At 38.0% G+C, this 9,557-nt stretch overlaps 1 long non-coding RNA gene across 1 annotated transcript; it reads left to right on the top strand.

The window, feature by feature from the left end:
- The first annotated feature begins 223 nt into the window (after positions 1–223).
- On the top strand, positions 224–6,350 carry LOC147232834 (uncharacterized). Its single transcript, XR_015106407.1, has 3 exons — positions 224–324; positions 617–760; positions 1,355–6,350. It is a non-coding gene; the product is annotated as an uncharacterized LOC147232834 (long non-coding RNA).
- The last annotated feature ends 3,207 nt before the right edge of the window (positions 6,351–9,557 follow it).

The following is a 9,557-nucleotide window of genomic DNA, read 5'->3' as shown; positions in this document are numbered from 1 at the left end:
TCACGACATCTGATAGCTACGTCAAAGGGTGGTACTTTACGGTAAATCAGTGCCCATGTGACTTCGCCGATGTTTGTAAACATGCGTCAGCCACATGTGATTCAGGCGCTAAGGAAAGGCTCTCCAGCCAGGCAGCCAATCAGCGGCCGGGGGAGTGCCGGGGGGCGGGTCCCGTGTTGTGCTGTGGAAAATTGTTCGGGGATACACGGCGATCAACGTGCGCTCCCGGGGTGATAACGGCGACAACGCGGACCGGGAACGGGCAGCGCCGGTGAAACGACAAGGGGCTAAGTGAAGAGGAGAGCCGGGGCTTGAGGAAGACACGTAAGTGATAATGATTATTATGGTATCGGAGCGGCGAGGCTGCGCGTTTGTCAACGCGGAGAATCGCTCCGTGTTATTCATAACTACTCCAGGGGAGCCGAGCGAACGCGCCGAGGCGCAGTTGTGAAAGTAGAAACATGTTGGAAACAAAAAGAAGAAAATAATAATGATAACAATAAACAGCGGAAAGCGGAGCCAGATGGTGGAGCAGGGGTTTATTGACGAAAACACTTTTAAATCGGGAGAGTTTGATTATCGACGTGACAACAGGTAAATGAAACTGCGTCAGCAGGAGCGCCAGACGAGCCGCCGGAGAGCCAGGAGGGGGGAATTTCCGCCGTGACGGTGCGACCGAGTCAAGTTCTCTTCTCGAAGCTTCCCGGCGAACTCGACGTCTTATTGACGGGACGTGAATGTAAACAAAGCGGTGCGGTTGGTGAGTGAGTGTGGGTGGGGGGGTCGGGGGCTCGGAATAGGATGCTGCGCAAGAGATGGATAGTGCGTAATCCCGCGGTAGGAGAGAGCTACGTTACGCAGTTCTTTTTTGGCACTATCGTGTGGCACCTCATGGTTTCTCGGTGCCAAAGTTGACAGAATTGTTGTATGTATATGAAATCCACCAATATTCAACAATTCTGATCGGACCGTATTGTTTTTTTGTGTTTTTTATTTTTTGTTGAATTTCGCGGAGGGGGGGTTTGGGGTCGTGGGGCAGTTACACAATGGTAACGGTGTGCGTCATATTTGAGGTGCCAAATAACATTTGCTGCGTCACAGATCACTGTAAGGTAATAATCTGGCTGTTTAGTGCGCACTTGATATGATAAAAACAAGCGTCGCTTTAAACATGGGGGGTGCTGTTGAGCCACCAATCGCAGTAGGTATTGTTGACATCCATCCCCGCCTTTTTTCCTTCTATATGATGTGAACAGCAAAAATTCGAATTATTCAAACTAATTGTTTGTTTTTTTTTCATTGATTAAAGACACTATTCTTTATTTGGGCCATTTGACAATTCCCTCTCTAACAGGTACGTCCTGTAATACACACCTGCCTAGTTACAATAGAAACGTTGACACGCCTCTGGATACCTGTTGACGCTACTTGTTGACTCCCATTCCTTCATACTGACCCAAGTCAAAGAGGGTGTGGCACCTCCCATTGCTCACCTGTCAGAAGGACAGAAGATGAAGCACGTCCTTAGCACTTTGAGGTGAAAATGGGACACACAGGGGGTATACTGTTAGTCATGTGTGTTCGGAGACAAAGTGAATCAGCAGGAGGCAGCAGGAGTTGCTAAACCTTTGGCAGGGTAGTGAAAAGAGCACGCAGGAGCCGGATGTTTGAATTTCGATTATACGGGATGAATAGAAATGTAATTCCAGTGTGATCTGAAAAAAAGAAAGAAAAAGGAAAGGTTAGTCAATCAATAAATCAATCAATCAATCTTTACATAGCTTTTTCACATTGGGATGAAACAAACCATACACATTGTGAATCAAAATAGTCAAAATAGATAAAATAAAAGTATTATGATAACAAGATATTTAAATAAACAGGGATTAAAGAGATGTTATCTTAATTTTTGGGGAACACGGTGGGTAGCTTAGAAAGGCAGGAAGACACACTTACATTTGAACATTGAGCCAAATAAAAAGAAGCGCGATGAGAAACAAATGAAAATTATAAAATACCAGTGAGGGGAGAATATATTTATGAGAGAATAGTCAAAATTTTAAAAGGAAAATAACCAACAGTAACATAATATTAATGACTTCAGGAACAATAGTGATGAAGAAAATGAAATCCTTAAAAGTGAGGAGCATTTCCAGTTGAAAACAACTGGAATTAGAAGACAGATACAGGGTAAATAAAATAATAGCTGTAAAAAAACAGTACTGATAATAAAGTGGTGTCCAAGGATAAGAAAATACAACAAAAATTGGATTAAGGGCTGAATTTAAGGACATAAATAAGAACAGATGTTGAAAGAAAATTAAAAAGACAGCAATCCCCTTCAAAAGTATTAAAGAAATAGATTTGGAAAGTACGCATTTAAATCAAAATAAAATAAAAAAAAAAACACAGATGCAACAAAAGTAAAGAAAGATACCTTATTCAAAAAAACTTGCAAAAAGTATTTTTAAAAGTATTAAAAGTATTAAAATGGGAGTGGCAGTTCAGTGATGAATTATTAAAAATTGATAATTACAAGAAATAATTGTGACAGGAAGAACCTCCTCATCCCTGTAATATTTTAAGGGTGTCCATCTTACTCATTTGTGGTATTCTGTAAATAAAAACAAAGTAAAGATATGCATTTCTGTACAAGATCCTCTGGGCGTATGGAAACATTTTATATTTCTTGCCTGCACCGTGTCCTTGTCATCTGCAGTCGTCATGTTTATCGGGTCTTCTCCCGGCTGGCAGGAAAAACAAGTGACCCACTTTTACCAACAAGGAAACGTGACCTCAATAATGCTTTCTTCTTTTCCCCTTTTTCAGAGAGCGGATGTTCTTCTCAAGTAAAAAAAAAAAACAACTTTTCAATGCAAACCCAGATTTATCTAATTTAATACAGTAATATCATAACGGTGATTTTAGCGAGAAGCGAAGGACACGTGTATACCAGTCGGACAGCAGTGCGCTCCCCAAAAGCCTGCGTAAGTTGTGTGTTTACAGCATCACCTGCAGCCCACTCCAGAGAAGGCAGCCGGCGACCCACTGCCTTTTAGAAGCGATCCCTCCTACGCAGCGATTACAGAGTAGGAGGTGGCGCACAGAGATGACAGTGCTAAAATTAAATCCCAGCCTGGCCTCTGGAGATGGTGATGTATTAATAGACAAGTGTGAGGCAGCATTCATTTGCAGGTATCATTAGTAGCCACACACCTAGCGGCTGTGAAAAAGCCAAAACAAACCTTTTGTGATGAATCTCCCAAGTGCCCTGAGGTTCATTCTGTCAACGAAAGTGCAAAGGCGAGCCAAATATTGGATAGTTTATTGTTCAGAATGAAAGCAAATCTAACAAGGATACCACCTTTTTTTCTGTTTGCTCTTTGCTTTTAAGAGAAACGCATCAGAGACACATTTCATAACATTATGTTGTTCCTGTTTGTTCCTCGGTTATCTAACTTGTAAAGCCACTCCTTATGTGTGCGAGACACCTGATATTTCCCAACAGGCAACGCAGGAGCCAAAGGAGGGTCACAAAATGTAAATCAATTCTTCTGTCTGCAGCGCCACCAGTTAGACAGAACAATCGTAGTAGCAGGCTCCTGCAGGGACCTCGTACATATTTGATTTTTAGAATACGGTGCATTGTGGGAGGTATGAGGAGTTTTGACTTGTCTGATTAAATATATTATGCTCCGGTGCAGATTTCCATACATGGCTTAAAGTGCTGAAGGGCATGATGACAAAGAGACAAAGACTAGATATAAAGACTTGCTGTAGGAAAAGCTTAGAATTATTAAGAATGTAAGCAGAAAAATGTCATGGCCTCTGGACACAAACTCACAAAAGAAATACCAACTCCATTTCTACATTCCTAAGATTAGTAAAAAAGACGCGGACGCTCACTTTTGCCGCAAATAAATGAATGACTAAACCTTCAAAGTGAACAAAAAAGCCCTCTAAATTAGAAAATTACAGTTCAATTTTTCAACAATGTTAACTGAAAATCATGAAAAATGCCCCAGTCATTTTTAGGCATCTGCAAACTATCAATATTAATGAAACGCCTGAAAAAGGATCAAGAAAGAGAAGTTATTAGAAATGAACAAAATGCAAAAATAAAATCGGTGACAGGAATAGTTAAATCTGAAAAAATCCCAAGTCATCTTAAAGTTAACCAAATTGTCTGATAAGCGATCAAGCCCCCAAAAATCTGCAAAAAATAGTCAAAATCAAGGTTTTCCTGAAAATACGAATACATTTAATGGGAATGGAAAGCCATTCCCAAAGCATCCATGGAGATCTTAAAGGGGCAGCAGATGTTAGATGGGAATTGTCCAAAAAAATCTGAAAATTTGAATTGAAACTTTTTGTAAATGACATAAGATTTTGTAAAAATGATTGAAATATTTGCAGGTCAACCGTTGATATGATTATTGGATTATTTTCATAACGACATCAAGAGATGTCATTCTTTTTCCAACTCATCAATACTACTGGTTATCTAGAAATCCAACAGACCCATCTTTAAAAGTGTTACCCTATGACAGCCTCACAGACCTACATCCAACCTCAATTTTTATTTAACTTTTGCTGCCTTTATTTCCTCATTTCTGTACAATGTTGCATCATAAGCATAATGTAAATTCCAAGCTGTGATAAGCAGTAATTTCCCACGATTGTGCAAATGTTTGAAGGTAGCTTAAAAACACATTACCTTGATGAGTTTGCCCCTCTCACTCCAGATAAATTAGGAGCCGTAATCCGCAAGAGGATTAACCACCTACCCTGTTTACACGTGCACGAACACCCAGTCCAACCCCACCCCCCAGTTTTGTCACACATATCGTCACATACATATTGGCAATCACCTCTGCATACCAACATTAGTGTGAGCCTATCTGTTCAATAAACACATCAGTTGCTGTTTTTCTCAATTATGGAAAAAACCTATCACTTTGCATTGATGGGCATTGGATGAACTTGAGCACAAACTTCCGATACTTGCTTCATTTGTTTTATGCCACTGACACTTTGACTTCACAACATTTCAGGGGGAAATATTGTATAGTGTTAAATTGGATCGTCCCTTGTTGCGTCTCAGTTTTTCATCCACATTGTCTCCAATATAAACTATATAAAAACTATAAAACTATATAAAATGTTCCTGTAAAGATTGAGATTTTTTAAATTTTTTATTTTGAAATCCAAATAGCTCTTTAAAATCCGGTTTAAATTGCATTATCACAGAACAGCCAAGCCTCAAACAGGTCGCTATGATTTCTTAAGTCAAACTACCAACCTGCACGTAATTGCGCCAATAGTTCTCATCAACGCAGCAGCACAATTGAACCAAAAACATGCAAACACAAATAATTTGACACAATTATAATAAAACACAAATAAAACAAGATACCGTATAGTTCATGAACTTTAAATTGAATAGTTGTGTGAATTTAAATATTTTGATATTCTGAACTTAAAGATTTTGATTCATATCGAAAGTTATTTCAGTGTATTTGCAGTTACTGTAACTTACAATTCTTATCCATAGCTTTGTGTTTCATCCATTAAAATAATAATCCATTAAAATTAAACTGTTACTTATATTATATTACCCCATGGGCCTCCATAAACTTGATCTATCTTAGTATTTTAATGCATGACTGTCTAAAGAAAGTTGTTTCCACTTAGTAATTAAAATGTAAACCTTAATCCTTGAATCTTCCTTTCTCAATTCTCAAATAGATTCATCTATATCCAATTTATGAGTTCATTTAACTAAGGGAGAACTAATTCTATGGTAAATAATCCTATATTAATTAATTAACAATTTTAATAAACATTGGGTTTATATTACAATATCTACATAGTATAGTGTGGCTTTAAATGCAGCACATGCTGTAAAGTCTTTTCTGAATGTTCTTAAGCTTTTCTTTTGATTTATTTTTGTATTTCTGGCGAGGAAAAATTCGGAAATACTTCTTCCAGTACTGCGTGCCGCTCTGCAAAGACCATGTGTGCTGAGACAGAAATGACATTATTTTAAGCTCCTGTTACGATCAAAGTCCGTGTCTGTGGGTAACAGTGGCCACTGTTTGTGACTCTATTCCAGTATCAATAGAGGAAGCAAACAGCGGAACTGCAGCTCTTTCAAAAGCCGAGACACTTGGCTAAAGGTGAAGAGGATTAAGGGAGTGAAGGACAGGTAAATTGTCCCCAAAAGACCCAGAGGGGTGGAGATACTTTGTCACTGTGTCGGAGGCACAAACAAAATCCAGTGGGTTTTCATGACGTTATACCTTTTCATTAAAAACACAAAAAAAAAAACAAAAAGAAAAAAGAGGAATCTTGAATAAGGGAGGGCACAAGGTCACATTCAAGAACTCTTGACATATTTTCAGGATGTGGTTTTTCATCTTGGACTGTATTGAATGGATCCCCCCACCCCCACACACAGGCAGACACTTTTTGTTTTGGGATAGCCAGTCATCTCCTCTGAAATCGTCTGACTTTTAACCATTATATAAGCACCTGCATGCTTCTGAGTCGTCCTTGAAGCCAATTCGGTTTTAATTAAGCACCAACAACCATTGATTAATACATTAAGAATTATAATTATGGTTTAAGCGCATTTGGCCACTGGAATTCATGATGCCAGATATGCTTTTAATGTTTTTCTTTTTGTTTTTGTTTTCTGAGCCCCCAAAAAATGTTATTATATAGAAATTTTACCTTTTTTTTTTTCTCCACGGTCAGAGTGGAAGGAGGTATAGTATGTGGTCAGAAAACTCTTAACCTCAAAACAACCTAAAGTTGAGATGATGGTTATCAAACTTTGATGGAATTCCCACACCGCACCTCATCCTCAAGGCCTACATTTCAAATAAATTGCAACGGCCGTGACGGTGGCAGACCAGTGTTTTAACCGTGAAACCGTGTTTCCTGTGTTCACTTACATTTTTCAGCTTCACAGAAACAAAAACTTTCGTCTAGAATTCCATGCATCCATGCTAAAATCTCGGCAAAATATGATCATAAAAATGGGCCAAATATGAAGCAAAGTTCTCTCATTTTAATGTCAAGTTAAACTACCATAATGTACCTCATAGTTGTAGGGGTGCACAGCTCTATTTTGTTTCTGTTAAGTAATGTTTGGATGATAAAATACATTAGACAAACAAATCTGTTTTTGGTTCCTACATTGTGCAAATCATTGTTGTTGTTTTTTTTTTTTTTTTCAAAAGTGATGACAGTTTTCTGTTTTTTATTGCAGATTGGGGTCTTGGATTTCAGGCATCTTACTCGGGGAACTGGTTTCAGATGGTGTTATAGAGTATAAAATCCCATCTAGCACCATTTGAAATCGGTGTTTTCGAGGTAGAACAGGCTGCGGAGCGGATCACATCCAACAATTGTCATCAAAGCACACACTGCAGCATAATTGCGGATGGCAGATTTAAAATATTTCCATTCAGATGGAGCAAAGGTCACATATGGCAACCTCGTAATATGCTAATAATACGACGATTATTCAGAGGCAGTTGGGTAGATGATACATGATGATTCAAAAACATGTAAAGAATGAATCTAAAGTAAAATCACCTGAATTCTTATGAACTCCATCTTTTCAGCTTTAAAATAAGTTTAACTCTCTTGCACTCTCAGCTCAGGGTTAATCTTGAATGCAGTGTTACGCCCAAGCTCACACTCCACCTCAAAAATAAACAGAAAAGAGCATCAGATGAGTGCATTCTGCTGACCAGCTTAAACCACTCTTCCCAAGGCTGACCGTTTTCCTCTGGTGTTCAGAGTTTCCATCAGGTCTAGCACCATTTGAAATCGGTTACAATGTGGAGGGAATATCACGATGCAATCTCTGAGATCACCACAAGATGGCAGCATTGAGCTGTGAGGCTCGTTTCTACAAGGGGCCACCAATCGATGCGTTGGTATCAGAGCCCAGACATGCAGGATAAATAAATAAACAAGAACCATAAAATAAATCACTTCTTTACTCCATTGATATGTGTGTGTGTGTGTGTTTCTGTGTGTGTGCGTTGGTTGTAACACACATGAAGAAAACTAATTATAATCAAATGATTATCTTTCTCATCCTCACAAATAATGAAAAAACATAAGTTACTTTTACAACAGTCATATTATTATACTAATAAATTCTCTAAAATTGGAAACATTATTGAATTCATTTATATATTATGTCGAGGTAATTCTATTTCAAAGTCAAAGAAGTCTAAGGAATTTTCTGTATTTTTTACATTTAACATGCAATGTGTAAACTTTATTCACTAATGCGAAAAAAAATGTTTGTGAGAGATAGAGAGCATGAACAAAACTAAGTCCACATGCAGGTTAACTGCGAAGTAATGTAATTTAAGTTACTTACGATGGAATGTAAGTCGTGTAATTTACTTATCATAGGGGGAGCAATGTAATACATCAATTTCTAATCTTCCCCACAATACTGATCCAAAAAACCCCAATTATCCTTAATAAGTCAAAAGTTTGCAGATTTAAGGGGTATGTTAACAGTTAACCAAGTGTTAGGATCTCCTTGCTCCATCAAACCTAGCTATCTGAAACTGCAATTTGCCAACTATGAGCCTAATTGATCTACTTTTTAGTACCATGTCCTTATATTTTATGTGTACACAATTTCAATTGATTATATAATCTACTTTAAGACAAGTCGAAGCTTTTTTTAACCATATATCAGAGCCTAATTGGTACCTGTGGCTGAGTGATAGTCTTGTTTTGGTTACTCTGCGAAGTTGCCGTTGATCAAAATTTGAAAGATGGTTGATAATATTCATGGATGATAACAGTATTTGGCATACAATTTATCTAATGTCCTAGATGAAGGGGAGAGGGGTGTAACCAAACACTGTTTTTCTTGGACAGCTTTCTCTTTACTTTTTTTTGCAACGAATATAAAAATGAGAAGGTTGTTTGTTGTACTTGAATAAATGGCCAATCTTTGTTTGTCACCTTATTTTGGACAGTCCTTAAGTCATACATGAAAAGAGTTGTTTGAAACCAATCTAATTGTAGCCTGTAGTATCACTGCATGTGATTAAATTGAATTATAGCACGTAATCCTTTTAATATATGCCTGTGCGATGATCTCATGCCCCGCTACATGGAGACAGGCTCTGGAATAAGTCTTTTAACCATATTAGACCATACAGACCATATTAGTCTTACAACATCAAGCCCGTGTCTGCCAGCGCAGTCTTCCCTGTCTCAAACCTCATGTCTGACATATATACAGAATTAGCACAGTCGTCTTTATGAATGAATGACCAAGTTTCTTGATTTAAAATTCATGAATAATTCACCGCACTGTCTCGGTTTGAATAGGTGGGTAATGTGAGGAATAATAATTAATCTAGACTGCCCAGCTCTGATACATAAAGATTAATTGTAATAGGAGTGCTTCATCTTTGATTGAAAAGATTTGATGTGGCTGTGGTATGAAAATGTTTTTAGATTTAAGTTTTGATATTTGCTGACCATCCCATTATTTAATAAACTTG

This window comes from Fistularia commersonii, chromosome 7, assembly GCF_037954325.1.
Source record: "Fistularia commersonii isolate RoL2024-O1a breed Wild chromosome 7, RoL_Fcom_v1.0, whole genome shotgun sequence".
Taxonomy (NCBI): domain Eukaryota; kingdom Metazoa; phylum Chordata; class Actinopteri; order Syngnathiformes; family Fistulariidae; genus Fistularia; species Fistularia commersonii.
This window is presented reverse-complemented; position numbering and strand designations above follow the sequence as displayed.